We start from the raw sequence: 15,197 nt of genomic DNA on the forward strand, positions 1-15,197 counted from the left end.
AAAGGATTATTCACCACGACCAAGTGGGATTTATCCCTGGGCTGCCAGGTTGGTTCAACATCCACAAATCAATCAATGTGATACAATACATTAACAAAAGAAAGAACAAGAATCATATGATCCTTTCAATAGATGCAGAAAAAGCTTTTGACAAAGTACAGCATCCTTTCTTGATCAAAACTCTTCAGAGTAGAGGGATCGAGGGTACATACCTCAATATCATAAAAGCCATCTATGAAAAACCTACAGCAAATATCATTCTCAATGGGGAAAAACTGAGAGCTTTCCCCCTAAGGTCAGGAACACGGCAGGGATGTCCACTATCACCACTGCTATTCAACATAGTATTGGAAGTCCTAGCCACAGCAATCAGACAACAAAAAGAAATCAAAGGCATCCAAATTGGCAAAGAAGAAGTCATACTCTCACTCTTTGCAAATGATATGATACTTTATGTGGAAAACCCAAAAGACTCCACCCCGAAACTGCTAGAACTCATACAGGAATTCAGTCAAGTGTCAGGATATAAAATCAATGCACAGAAATCAGTGGCATTCCTATACACCAACAACAAGACAGAAGAAAGAGAAATTAAGGAGTCGATCCCATTTACAATTGCACCCAAAACCATAAGATACCTAGGAATAAATCTATCCAAAGAGACAAAGGATCTGTACTCAGAAAACTCTAAAATACTCATGAAAGAAATTGAGGAAGGCACAAAGAAATGGAAAAACGTGCCATGCTCATGGATTGGAAGAACAAATATTGTGAAGATGTCAATGCTACCTAGAGCAATCTACACATTCAATGCAATCCCCATCAAAATACCATCCACTTTTTTCAAAGAAATGGAACAAATCATCCTAAAATTTGTATAGAACCAGAAAAGACCCCGCATAGCCAGAGGAATGTTGAAAAAGAAAAGCAAAGTCGGCGGCATCACAATTCCGGACTTCCGGCTCTATTACAAAGCTGTCATCATCAAGACAGCATGGTACTGGCACAAAAAGAGACACATAGATCAATGGAACAGAATAGAGAGCCCAGAAATGGACCCTCAACTCTATGGTCAACTCATCTTTGACAAAGCAGGAAAGAATGTCCAATGGAACAAAGACGGTCTCTTCAACAAATGGTGTTGGGAAAATTGGATAGCCACATGCAGAAGAATGAAACTGGACCATTTCCTTACACCACACACAAAAATAGACTCCAAATGGTTGAAAGACCTCAATGTGAGACAGGAGTGCATCAACATCCTAAAGGAGAACACAGGCAGCAACCTCTTTGACCTCAGTCGAAGCAACTTCTTCCTAGAAACATCGCCAAAGGCAAGGGAAGCAAGGGCAAAAATGAACTATTGGGACTTCATCAAGATAAAAAGCTTTTGCAAAGCAAAGGAAACAGTCCACAAAACCAAAAGACAACTGACAGAATGGGAGAAGATATTTGCAAATGACATATCAGATAAAGGGCTAGTATCCAAAATCTATAAAGAACTCATCAAACTCAATACCCAAAGAACAAAGAATCCAATCAAGAAATGGGCAGAAGTCATGAACAGACATTTTTCCAAAGAAGACATCCAAATGGCCAACAGACACATGAAAAAGTGCTCAATATCGCTCGGCATCAGGGAAATCCAAATCAAAACCTCAACGAGATACCACCTCACACCAGTCAGAATGGCTAAAATTAACAAGTCAGGAAACGACAGATGTTGGCGGGGATGTGGAGAAAGGGGAACCCTCCTACACTGTTGGTGGGAATGCAAGCTGGTGCAGCCACTGTGGAAGACTGTATGGAGGTTCCTCAAAAAGTTGAAAATAGAGCTACCATATGATCCAGCAATTGCACTACTGGGTATTTACCCCAAAGATACAAAAGTAGGGATCCGAAGGGGTACGTGCACCCCGATGTTTATAGCAGCAATGTCCACAATAGCCAAACTGTGGAAAGAGCCAAGATGTCCATCGACAGATGAATGGATAAAGAAGAGGTGGTATATATATACAATGGAATATTATGCAGCCATCAAAAGGAAGGAGATCTTGCCATTTGCAACGACGTGGATGGAACTGGAGGGTATTATGTTGAGCGAAATAAGTCAAACAGAGAAAGACATGTATCATACGACCTCACTGATATGAGGAATTCTTTTTTAAAAGATTTTATTTATTTATTTGACAGAGACAGAGACAGCGAGAGCAGGAACACAGCAGGGGGAGTGGGAGAAGCAGGCTTCCCGCTGAGCAGGGAGCCCGATGTGGGACTCGATCCCAGGACTCTGGGATCACGACCCGAGCCGAAGGCAGCCACTTAACGACTGAGCCACCCAGGCGCCCCGATATGAGGAATTCTTAATCGCAGGAAACAAACTGAGGGTGTCTGGAGTAAGGTGTGGGGTGGGAGGGATGGGGTGACTGGGTGATAGACACTGGGGAGGGTATGTGCTCTGGTAAGCACTGTGAATTGTGCAAGACTGTTGAATCTCAGACCTGTACCTCTGAAACAAATAATGCAATATATGTTAAGAAAAAAAAAAAAGAAGAAGAAGGTAGCGGGAGGGGAAGAATGAAGCAGGGGAACTCGGAGGGGTAGACGAACCATGAGAGACGATGGACTCTGAAAAACAAACAGGGTTCTAGAGGGGAGGGGGGTGGGAGGATGGGTTAGCCTGGTGGTGGGTGTTGAGGAGGGCACATTCTGCATGGAGCACTGGGTGTTATGCACAAACAATGAATCATGGAACACTTCATCTAAAACTAATGATGTAATGTATGGAGATTAACATAAGAATAAAAAATAAATAAATAAAACAATGCAAATTTATCATCTTACAATTCTGGAGGTCAGAAGTTCACAATCAGTCTCAGGGGGCTAAAAGCAAGGCTGACTCCTTCTGGAGGCTATAGAGAAGGATCTGCTTTGTTGTCTTTCTCAGCTTTTGAAGGCCGCCTGTGTTGCTTGGCTCATGGACCCCTCCCCACCGTCACAGCCAGGAGGAGGCTACCTTCCTCGCTCTCTTCTCTGCCTCCATGGTCGTAGCTCCTCTCACTCTGACCCTCCCACCTCCCTTTAAAGTATAAAGACCCTTGTGGTTACATTGAGCCCACCCATATAACCCAGGACAATCTCCTCATCCTCAAATCCTTAATTTAACCCCACCTGTGTCAAAGTCCATGAAGGGAAACCTCGCTAGAGTGGACTTGGGATGCTACAAAGGGGACTGGTATGGTGAGCTGTGCCACTGAAGAAAAAGTGTCAATTTTATAGGAAATTTTATGGGAAAAATTGTCAGTCATAGGCCCCAACAGAAGAATCTCAACAGGAAAGACTCATCAATGACAGGCCCCAATGGGGTCAGATGGACATGGCATCTCCTACAAGTTGTTGACCACTCCTACCACTCAGCCAATGAGAAGCCCTCATCACCCAGAGCTCCTGCTTTTCTCCCAGGGACTTTGGTTCAAATAACCCCTCCCAGCTTCCTCCTCCTTCTCCATAAAATAATGTTCCTGTGTTTTGTTTGTCGGACTCGCCTGTGGTTTTTCTTGCTTGTCCTGGATTGCTGTTCTCTGCTATTCTTGAGTAAACCCACTTTTTGCTGGTAAAATAACTGGCCGTTTCATTTTTAAGGTTAATGCCTGCGAAGTCCTCTTGCCATCATGTAAGGCTACAGAGTCACAGGTTCTGGGGGTTAGGACGTGGACAACTTTAGGGGGCACGGTGGTGTCTCTTCAGTCCTACCGTTCAGTCCTGCCATTGTCACAACGGCAAGCCGTTGGTGCTGTGTGTCAGGCTCTGTCCAGGGCTGCACATTAATCCTTTAATCCTGACAAGGGTCCCACAGGGTGGGCATGTTCTTACTCCCAATACGCTGATATAGGAGTTGAGGCTTAGGGAGGTCCGCTTCATGCAGGGGTGAGGTCGGAGATCAGACACCCTGTGGTCTGTTTTAAGAGCTTCTTTTCTGAACCACAGGCTCTAGCCAACCCCCCCACCCCCAAAACCATGCTGCAGCCCATGGCCAGCCAGCATTCCCAGAAGGTCCCCTCTCAGGCTGAGCCTCTGTCCTGTCACCTCTGGGGTGCCTCACTGCCCAGGGCCAGCTGCAACTCCTCAGTTGCCCATGCTGCATAACAGATGACCACAAGCCTAGCACCTGAAGCAACAGCCTGTCACTGTGGGTCAGAATCTGGGTTTAGTGGGGTTCCCCCACCCAGGTCTCATGAGGCTGAAATTGAGTGTCAGCTGGGTGGGGGTTCTGCAGAAAGAATCTGCTCCTGGGCTCCTTTAAGCAGGTTGGCAGAACTCAGTTCCTGGCAACTCAGGTCCCCATTTTATTTGCTGGCTGTCAGCAGGGGGTGTCCTCAGCTCCTGAACACCATCCGCAACACTCCATTGTCACGGTTTGTAAAAGCATGTGGATGTTTAATGCTTGGACTTCTGTTTCTTCCACCAGCTGGAGAAAATTGTCTGCTTTGAAAGCGTTCATGTGACTGGGTCAGGCCCACGTGGATATTCTCCCTTTTGTCATTGAAACTAACATCATCACAGGGGTGGTATCTCATCATAAGCGTGAGGGAGGGGTCCCTGGAAGCCACCTCAGAATTCTGCCTTCCACAGGGGCTTGTCAGCATATCCAGACCCCATCCCCTCTACTGCACCCCATCTCAGTTCCCTGCACTGGGACCTTGCCCCTTCACAAGGCTTAGCACCTGGCTGGGAGGTGTGGGGGGTGTACAGGTAATTGAGAGAGAAGCACAGACTTCCTGTGCTGGCCCCAGGGGAGGGTGCAGGCAGGAAAATGTCCGAATATGGAAAAGACTCCGATGGGCTGTGGGGTTAAGAGGTGGTTTCTTGGACACAAGGATGGTTTCAAAGGATGGTTCCAGAAGACTGTGAATCCTCTTAGAACATGTCTGTGGAATCTGGGGTTGGAAGTGAGGGCTCTCAAAAGCCATTCCATAGTGTACATTTTACCCATTCCTCGAAATAGTCACTGTAGCATTTCTAGCTGTGTGATGGTGGGCAAGCTAGTAACAGCTTTGTGGCTCAGTTTCCCTATGGGTAAAGTACAGATGATTATTGTCTTTACCACACAGGGCATCTCCTACAAGTTCTGAGGATCGTGAGATCGAGCCCTACATCGCGCTCAAGATGCAGCCGAAAAGTGTTATAAGTTTATAGAATGGGATGGATCCTTTACTGTGAAAGCAAATTAAATGTCTTTAATGATGGGGAACGTTCAGGTGAATCAATGGGGAGCATTCAAGTTGAGCGACTGTCCCGAGGCAGGTGGAGCACGATGCCCACTGGTTTCCAAGGTGCAGGGAACGTCATCTTTGTGGATGGACATGACACGGCACTTTGGGGGAGGCCATGAAGGCACTCCCTTGACCAGCTTTGGCTAACCCCACAGACAGAAGGAGTTGGGGAGCAGCAGGAGAAGCAGGAATGCGGAGTGAGGCCTTGAACAGGGCCCTGTGGCCATCCTAACTGCTCCTGTCTTTCCCACATAATGAACTTTTCCTCCTAAATTCACTTGGACTGTTCAGGATTTTGGGGCTCCCTGGAATTTTATTGAGAGCTTCAGATTTTTCCAGCAACTTCTGCTGGCTTCATAAGCAGCTATTTGGGTCAAAACTAGAGATTTATGTGGCTTCATTCCTGAGACTCTTCTATACCTGTATTCAGGACTACCTGTTTTGCTTTGGAAAATTTCTGGGCTAAAATATTTTTGGCTGTTAGGAAGTGGAGAAATCATAAACATGAGCGTTCCTATGCTGAAATCACAATTGTGTGTGTACTCTGTGAATGTGTGCACATATGTGTATATTTTTGTGTGTATGACTGTGTGCATGTATGTGTGTGTGTATGCGTGTGTGTAAACCTGGTCCCATCTGTATGTTCTTCCTTGTCCTGAGACAGTCTAGGGAAAGCGAGAGGAGCTTAACTGCTATAAAGCCACTGGTCTGAGGCAGGGGTTAAAAGTTTCCGTATGCTTGGGGACAAGTGTCTCCTTCCGGGAACAAGAACAAATGAGAGGTAACAGCCGTCAGGGAGTACTGGTTGTCTGGGGAAAATTAGAAGTAACAATTTAAAGCCTCCTTGTACAAATATTTCTGTTTTCCGGGAGCCCTAAAAAGAAGAAAGGCATCCTGTGATGTCTGTGTCCACTAGCAAGTGACAGCCACAAGATAACAACGGTAGGACTGAAGGATGCTTCCCTACTCCCAGCCCCTCCTCCTTGGGAGAAGTGCCTTTATAAGCCTGCACACTACACCCTGAGAGAGACAGTCCTTTCTTGTTGGCTTCCTTGTGTGCAAGCTACCTCAAACTCCACCTGCTTTCCTTCTCTCCAGCTCAGTGTTCATTTCTATGACATTGAGGTTCAAGAACCTGGGGTTGAGGGTCTGGTAAAGGTCCCACCTCGGTTAAGGGTGGTTGGCCTGGTAAGGGCTTTGGGTAGTCTTGTCAATTTTCATAATAGTCTGTCTATCGAACCATGCTCATTTAGAAAGTTTAGGGGTGAGGGGGTGCCTGGGTGGCACAGTTGGTTAAGTGCCTGACTCTTGGTTTTGGCTCAGGTCTGATCTCAGGATCGTGAGATCGAGCCCTACATCGTGCTCAACGGAAAGTCTGCTTAAGATTCTCTCCATCTCCCTGTGCACCCCCCAAATAAATAAATAAATCTTAAAAAAATAAAAAAATAAAAATTTTAGGGGAGGGCTATAGAGAATACCTGTCTGCAAGATCCTTGGAGGTGAGAGCCTGGACTGTCAGTCATCCACTGTGGGTGAGAGAAAGGGTCTCTGGAAGGTGTTTGCGGGACACAGAGCCTCCACTCCTGGGAGTGTGTTGGTTGAGTGTGCAGTTCCTAGACTCCTGCAGGTCCCTATTCCCTGATCTGTGTTTGGTGCTGGCTGTACTCACACTGAGGGTGGGGCGGGGCAGGAAATAACGGAGACACCCCGAGTCCGCCTGTGCTGCAGGGGCGCTGAGGGGGTTTTATCACAGCAATCAGGGCTCACAAGACAAATTTTTCTCTGGCTTCTGGCTGTGTGAGTTGGGAGAAGAGTTGATTTTTCTAAGGAGCCGGCTCTACTTCTGCACAGCGTTAACTGTGTAACTGATTGTGTTTCTCTTTTTGCTTTGTTCAGCCGGGAGCTGAGAGTAAAATTTATGTTCAAGTTTAGGAACTGGGTTAGACAGTAGAGCATGGACTTCTAACCTTCCCTTAGACTTGATTTTCTATGCTAATCTAGAGTTTGAGAACATTTATTTACATTTTTCCCATTTTTGTGTGCTAGTGAGCTCTATCAAATCCTTAGTGGAACAAGTCAACTGCAAATGATAAACATTAAAAACAAAAACAAAAACAAAAACCACCCTGTGATATTTACTAATAGGCCAGTGGGCTGCAGACACCCCCCTCCACCCGGAGGAGGACACGGATAGAGTACTAAGGTGAGGCTGGGCTGTGCACAGATGGGGCGATGGAGGGTTGCAGCTTGGGGTCAGGAGCCTGGGAAAGGCACCCAGGCACTTGGGGGGGCCCACAGAGAGGTGAAACTAACCATGCCTGCTCAGTTCCTGAGTTAGGAGCATGAATTGCCGGTTCTGACCCCACCTCTTCCCAGCTGGTTTCATGTACTGGCTCTGCTCCCTGGGGCACGTTGCCTAACCTCTCTGAGCCTCAGTTTTCTTCTCTGCAGAATGGGATCAGTAACAGAGTCAGCTTCATGAAAGATAGTGAGTCTGAAGTGAGATCAGTTTGTCAGGTGCTGAGCAGAGAGCCTGGCATTAGGGACTAGCTGTCATGATTATTATTATTACTGCAATCAGAAGGTCCAGAAATTGTGTGTTGGGGAATGCTGGAAAAGTGATGTGCTTCATTTTTTGACTTTTGAGCTTCCAGTAAATGTTGCTTATTCCCTGGGTTGGGGGATGCAGATTCAAAGATGTCCCCAAACCAAATTTCCCACCCTAATTCCAAGACTGTGACTATGGCAGATATTAGTCCTGAATGATGGTGCTTTAGATGACATACATATGCAGATGTGATTAGGGTTACTAATCCTTTGACATTAAAATTAAGAGGTGATCCAGGTGGGCCTAAGCAGAGAACAGTCTCTTGCTGATGGTGGAAGTCTGAGAGATGTAAAGGTGAGGGGGGATTGACTCTAGGAAGGCTCTCGTTCCCAGCCTTCACATACAGGGGTCATGGGTAGGGACTGAGAGCACCCTCCAGGAGCTCAGCACAGTCTCTAACTGATGGCTGTCCAGGAAACGGGGGTTGTCAGTCCTACGACAGCAAGGAACTGAATTCTGCCAACAACCAGACTGACCCTAGAAGCAGGCCTTCCCCAGGCCCTCCAGATAAAGCACAGTATGGCTGACACTTGATTTCGGTCTGTGAGAGCCCAGTCACACCCTCCAAGACTTCTGAGCTTCAGAAGTGTACGATAATAAATGGGAACTGTGCAAGGCTGCCAAGCCTGCGGCGTTTGTTACACAGCAAAGGTTATCTACCACACTGGGTCCCTTGCGCATGGAGCTGTCTACCTTACAGCCACCACCAGAGTTGCTGCTGGGCAGGGGGATGCACCACGAGATGGCTTCTTGTCCACCTCTGGGAGACAGTCTTCGCAGCCCGGAGCGCTGTCCATGGCTGTGCTGTGAACCAGCGATGCCATGGGTGCCCTGGATGCAGATGCCACCCCGCAGGGAAGGCACACGTCTGTGCCTGGGAGGTCAAGAGCATAAGGAGATGTGACTGTGGGATGCCCCGGGAGAAGGTGCTCTGGTTTCTCCCAGGAGGATGAGATGTGACAGATGAGCCTGGATAAAGACAGCCAGCTGGAGGGATATAAGGTCCTTATAGCATTGCTTTAATTCAGCTTTCAATTTGATCAGTGACGCCCTTCTGGTGAAATGTGTGCAGCTTAAACCCAAGACTGTAAACCTAATAGGAATTTGGTTCGCTTCACGAATCAAGATAATTGTACTTTGAAAAATGTTTTCAACATAACATTAATTTCGACCTTTACGTAAAGTGTGAGAGAAGTGTGTTTTTAAAATGGATATTCATGCATGACACATTTTCCATTATCATCTTATCAGATTTCCTGAGTTGCTGCAGCAGGAGATAGTTCAGGTGTTGAAAATAAGCAATCACTTATTTTTATGTTCTTGCAGGGACATGTTATGGCGATTGAATGGAATTTGCTTTCTCTTTTTCCTTACAGAAGCCTCAAGAACAAGGGCCATGGGACAGTGTTGGGTCCTGCCACCCAGAGCTCGCCAACAGTGATTGAAGTTGATTAAAAATGAAGAACAAGCAAAGCATTAGCCCATCTCGTGTCCTCTCCGTCCCTGGAAGGATTCTCCTGTATCCTTGGATTTAAGATCCTTACTGTGACATATTTAAAAAGCAAGCTAGATAATGGAGACAGGTGACTTTATGGATAGAATTATTTGGTAAGTGTCTTAGTCCCTTTGATTCCTGGCTACCTTATTTATAAAATAGAATAATATATTCTTTGCAGAGTTGTTGATTGGGGTTTAATAGATGATAGATATAAATCACCTGGAACAATAAATACTAACTCACTTTAAAAAAAAAAAAAAAAGCAAGCTAAAGATTTATATATGAATTCCCACTGGATCCCACTGGCTTCCAGAGTCGATTCGACACCTTTTCCCTCCCACCTGTGCAGAGGCAGTAAGTTCACTTCCCTAACCTCAGCGGTCTTGTTTGGACGAAGGAGCCCTGGCCAGATGCTGGCCCTGCAGAACTTTTAAAAAAATTAACCAAATAGAGTTTTTAAAAAATTAAGGCAAAATTCATACAACACAAAATTCACCATGTTAACTGTTTTCAAGTGTACCATCTCGTGGCTTTTAGTACATTTACAATATTCTGCAAACATCACCACTATCTAAATTTGGAGCATTTTCACCAGAAAACAAACTCTGTATCCATTAAGCATCACTCTCTGGATGGATATGGATCTGCTTCTTCTGGACATTTCATATACATGGAATCATACTGTTATAGGATCGCAGGGTTCTTGTCTCACGGAGTCGAAGGATGAATCTCCCGGACACAAAAGGGTGAAATGAAGTGAAAGTTTATTAAGTGGAGGTGAAAGCAGAAAGGAAAGAAGCAGCTCTCTAGAATGAGAGGGGACCCGAATGGGTTGCCACTGAGGGCTTCTAGTGGCAGTCTTTTATTCAGAACTGATTGGGAAGCTTGTGGCCTTGAGTTTCTTGTGCCATCTTGGTTTGAGTGCGGACTTCTGATAACCCCTTAATGACTCAGGTCTTTGAGGTTCGGTCATTTTCTGTGATACACTGTAGCCACCAGAAAAAAGTACTCTGGACATTCCTTCCGAGGCCAGGTGGTCTGTTTCCTTATCTCTTGTTCACTCTGTCTTAGCTTCTGCCTGCCAGGAATAGTCTCAGAGCCCAGCTGGGGGCCCCTTACCTCTCCCTGCCTAGACCTTAACCTTTTCCTTGCCTTTTGTGACTGGCTTATTTCACTTAGCATGTTTTCAAGATTCATGCATGCTGTAGCAGGTATCAACACTTCACTCTTTTTTATAGTAGAATAATATTCCATCCTATGGATATACCACATTTCTGTATCCATCCATCTGTTGATGGACGTTTGGGTTGTCTACTTTGGGGCTATGATGAGTAATGCTGCTATGAATATCTGTGTATAAGTTTTACTTTAAGCAAGCCCCTGCAGAATTTTTGGTATGAGCTAATGATTGGGTCTCATTTGAAAATAGTGTTGTTCCCTTGGTGAGTGCCTATTAGTAAGACTTTAATTCATTGATTGGTTGCCCAGAGCTTTGTTTTGCTTCAGAGAAGACTGTATTTTGTTAAATGCAATGGATTACTGAAAAGGTGTTCTTTAAGGGCCTAATACCGCAATGCCCACCCTACACTGCCTGAAAGTCTTCCCATGTTTTGTCTTGGCCAAGAATCCTCCCATGTGGGTATGGATTCTCTGATATTTTCTGAATTCTACTACTCTCTTCATTTCCTCCAGACCCATCCCCTGTTCTCTGTCTTATTAAATCTAATGTCTTGGAGATTGAATTAAAGATGTCAGGCCCCTTTGCTGAGAACTCTTTAGTAATCATGATTTCTGAGAGAGAGGGATATGCCAGAAAACACGGGAACAAACCCCACGGCCTCCTGTCATATCATGAAGTGTAAGTCCAGCCATTTGGGGGTGCATTTGCTCTCACTAAGATGGATTTAGGCTGAGAGGTTTTTGAGCTGCATTGCTGGAAGTGTGAGGGTCTGAGGAAGACTAAGAGCTGGAGGTTAGGCACGGAGTCCACGTGTGGGACAAATGCTCCACACCTCTCACAAAGTCCCTTCTGCTCAAGGGCTCCCATGCTTGACTCTCTGTACCAAGCTCCACACTGGGGAGCGCACCACACAGCCTGAGCAGCGGAGGGCGTCCCTGGCCGGCTCTGTGTCCAGTTGCTCCCAAATCACATATCTGCAAACACTGGAATTACAGCTTGGCAATTAGAGCTCAGCAAAACAACCTCGCTACCGAAAGCACAGAACTGCTGTGTCTGATCCAGGGAACCACAAAATTTGTGTCTCAGGCTTTTCTGGGGGTATGAGTTTGCTGGGTAGAGATTTTGATGACAATGACTGCCCTTATGACATGGTATTTTTTCTGGGTCCTACTTTTTAAAAATTTTGACCAATGCAAATCATTGAACTTGGGTGCGTAAACTGTACTTAGGATGGGATCTCCCAGCTCTCTGAGGGGTAGTGTAGTCCAGAGCCCTGATCCCTCAGAGCGTCTGCAGTTCCAGAGACATGAAGCAGAGACTCTTGCTATTTTGGCAACCCCAAGGTTTTTGCTGCCATCCCTCTGCTGGCTTATCCAGACACATAGACCATTGTAATTCTCAGCCCCTTTCCCTGCTCATTGGTTGGTTTCATTAGCTGAGCTCCAAGAGGCCCAGGAATCAGGACAGTCTCATGATGGGGAGCAATCCTGACCTTTGCAAACCTCTCTTTGTATCAGTACACATGCACACACACATATATATACATGCATGTGTATACGTGTGTTTGCTTATTTCCTTATTTGTTTCAAGACTTCTCTGAAAATAGTAGAAAAAGGAGAGGGAAGAGAAAGGCAAAGAGATTGACATCAAAAGTATAACTAGGAGACCCCACTCTCTGTGAGCTTCTTTTTGTTACAGGGAAGTCCCTAACAGATAAAGAAGGCATTAGCTCACACTTTTCTCCAACAACTTTTTAAAGAGATGCAAGTAACCTAGTGCATGTCCTGCAAAGCCTTTGAAATGTGAAGGCAAGCGAAACTGTGGTTAATTAAATGCTTTACATTTGTCATAGTTAGCATATTATATGAGATCAGCTAAATGTGTCACTCAGGTGAGCTGAGATTTTATGGTCCATACATACCTTTCCATGGTGCATTCTCCATGTTCCATCAGCGTTCACGGTACATTTGTTTCATGTTTATAGGGCTTTTATTTGCAGGCAATGTGGCATAGCAGAGGGCACTGGGGTGAGAAGGAATGGGAGAGGGGGCAGCTTTGTAGTTCTGGCTCTCTGGTGGCTTTCGAAAAAGTCATGCCCTTGAGCCAGATCTTCAGGGGAAACTGGGGCAGTTTCTATCGTCCCACTCTTTGAAATTACTGTAGCGCTTCAGAGGCATTAATATTTTTACTTTTTAGAGTAAATGTTTGGCACACCCTTAGTTTTCAATTACTGTTGCAGAACTGACCACCCCCACATAGCAGCGCCTATTTACTATTGTTATTTGTCATTGAGTGGGCCAAGAATCTGGAAAAGGCACAAAGTGCAGAGCTTCTGCTGGAAGACTGGGGAGTCACTGGAGGGTTTCTTCTCTCATGTGTTTGGTGTCTGCACCTGCATCACCACATGTGGCCTCTGCATAGCCGGGCTTCCTCACAGCATGGCTGCCTCAGTGCAGGGCGATGTCTACCCCACTGAGTGGCCCGCTTTAGGCTCCAGGCAGGAGTGTCCCAGACAGCGGCGAGCAGGTGGTATCACCTGTGGCCCAGCTCTGCCACACCGAATCCTTTGATCTCCTACCTACCTCTTCTCTGTTCCTCAAGGCCACGACCACATTTCGCCCTCTAGTAGTCTTCTGTGTACTTGTCCTGGAGTGTCCCGGTTAGGACTGTGGACTTAGGAGCTGGATCGAAATATTCTCCCTTATGCAATAAGAATATTAGCCCCAGGCACCTGGGTGCCTCAGTCGGTTAAGCGTCTGCCTTCGGCTCAGGTCATGATCCCTGGGTCCTGGGATTGAGTCCTGCATCGGGCTCCCTGCTCAGTGGGGAGTCTGCTTCTCCCTCTGTCCCCACCCTGCTCGCACTCTGTCTCTCCTTCTTTCTCTCTCACAAAATAAATATATAAATAAAATCTTCAAAAAAAAAGAGAGAGAGAAAGGTAGCTCCTATCCCTGAGGACCAGAGAGTAAATTCATGCAAAGACTTAGAACATAGCCTGGTGCAAGGTGCTTCCTTGATGAATGGCCACGACTGTTTTCTCCTGCAATGTGGTAGAGGTCCTGCCAGGACAGCTCTGCATCTTAGTCACTTCTGCCTTGCATTTTCTGTAGCACTTGGTGAACAGAACACAATTGGCACAAGCTCAGTATTTGCTCCTTCCGTGGCCTTGATGTTTGCAGGGACACAGCCCCCCATGACTCTTGTTCCCTCTGGGGTCTTCGGCTGGGTCTGTCTTCTCAGCTTACCCCACCATCTCAGAGTGCCATCTCTGACCGTCCCCCATGGGAGCCGTCCTTGTCCCCACGGCATCCTGTTTCATTTTGTTCATAGCTACTTGCTTCTCTTAGACCAGGATGTGAGCTCCATGAGTGCCAGATTTCAGTCTGTCATGTTTCCTGCTGTGTCCTCAGTGCCTAGAACTGGGCCGTGGAAGGGGGAGGGAAGGGGAAAAGAGACTGACTTCATGCTGATTTCAGAAACCTGTTGGAGAGGAGAGCTGCATCCTATACCGGACTAGGATTTACTTCCCTTTTAAGCACTGAAAAAAATCTCAATGACATCCATTCAGTCTTACTATATTTAGGTAAAATCCATTCATAATAAAAATAAAACTATATCTTCCCAACGGCAACTTAATTTTGAATGGAAATATTTTTTGGGCAGGTCTTTTAAAAAAATTTTTAATTAGGTTATGTTAATCACCATATATTACATCATTAGTTTTTGATGTAGTGTTCCATGATTCATTGTTTGCATATAAGTACTCCATGCAGAACATGCCCTCTTTAATACCCATCACCAGGCTAACCCATCCCCCCACCCCCCCTCCCCTCTAGAACCCTCAGTTTGTTTTTCAGAGTCCATAGTCTTTCATGGTTTGTCTCCCCCTCTGATTTCACCCCCTTCATTTTTCCCTTCCTACTGTCTTCTTTTTTTAATGTATAATGTATTACTTGTTTTGAGGTACAGCCTGTGATTCATCAGTCTTACACAGTTCACAGCACTCACCATAGCACATACCCTCCCCAGTGTCTATCACCCAGCCACCTCATCCTTCCCACCCCCACCACTCCAGCAACCCTCAGTTTGTTTCCTGAGATTAAGAATTCCTCATATCAGTGAGATCATATGACACATGTCTTTCTCTGATTAACTTATTTTGCTCAGCATCATACACTCCAGTTCCATCCATGTTGTTGCAAATGGCAAGATTTCATTCCTTTTGATGGCTGCATAATATTCCATTGTATATATATACACCACATCTTCTTTATCCATTCATCTGTCGATGGACATCTTGGCTCTTTCCACAGTTTGGCTATTGTGGACATTGCTGCTATAAACATCCGGGTGCACGTACCCTTTCAGATCCCTACATTTGTATCTTTGGGGTAAATACCCAGTAGTGCAATTGCTGGATCATATGGTAGCTCTATTTTCAACTTTTTGAGGAACCTCCATACAGTTTTCCAGAGTGGCTGCACCAGCTTGCATTCCCACCAACAGTGTAGGAGGGTTCCCCTTTCTCCGCATCCCTGCCAACATCTGTCGTTTCCTGACTGGTTAATTTTAGCCATTCTGACTGGTGTGAGGTGGTATCTCGTTGAGGTTTTGATTTGTATTTCCCTGATGCCAAGT

At 45.8% G+C, this 15,197-nt stretch overlaps 1 long non-coding RNA gene across 4 annotated transcripts in view; it reads left to right on the forward strand.

The window, feature by feature from the left end:
- LOC118011171 overlaps nt 1-15,197 on the forward strand; it is a 100,562-nt gene that overhangs the window by 69,446 nt on the left and 15,919 nt on the right. For 2 of the 4 annotated variants that reach the window (XR_004679416.1, XR_004679418.1), the window contains exon 2: nt 9,258-9,625. This is a non-coding gene — a long non-coding RNA (uncharacterized LOC118011171). Of the gene's footprint in view, nt 1-6,136; nt 6,216-9,257; nt 9,626-15,197 lie in introns of those variants that run through there. The other 2 variants (XR_004679419.1, XR_004679417.1) reach the window with 2 other exon arrangements.

Source organism: Mirounga leonina, unplaced genomic scaffold (genome assembly GCF_011800145.1).
Source record: "Mirounga leonina isolate KUSES-001 unplaced genomic scaffold, KU_Mleo_1.0 Mir_150, whole genome shotgun sequence".
NCBI lineage: Eukaryota > Metazoa > Chordata > Mammalia > Carnivora > Phocidae > Mirounga > Mirounga leonina.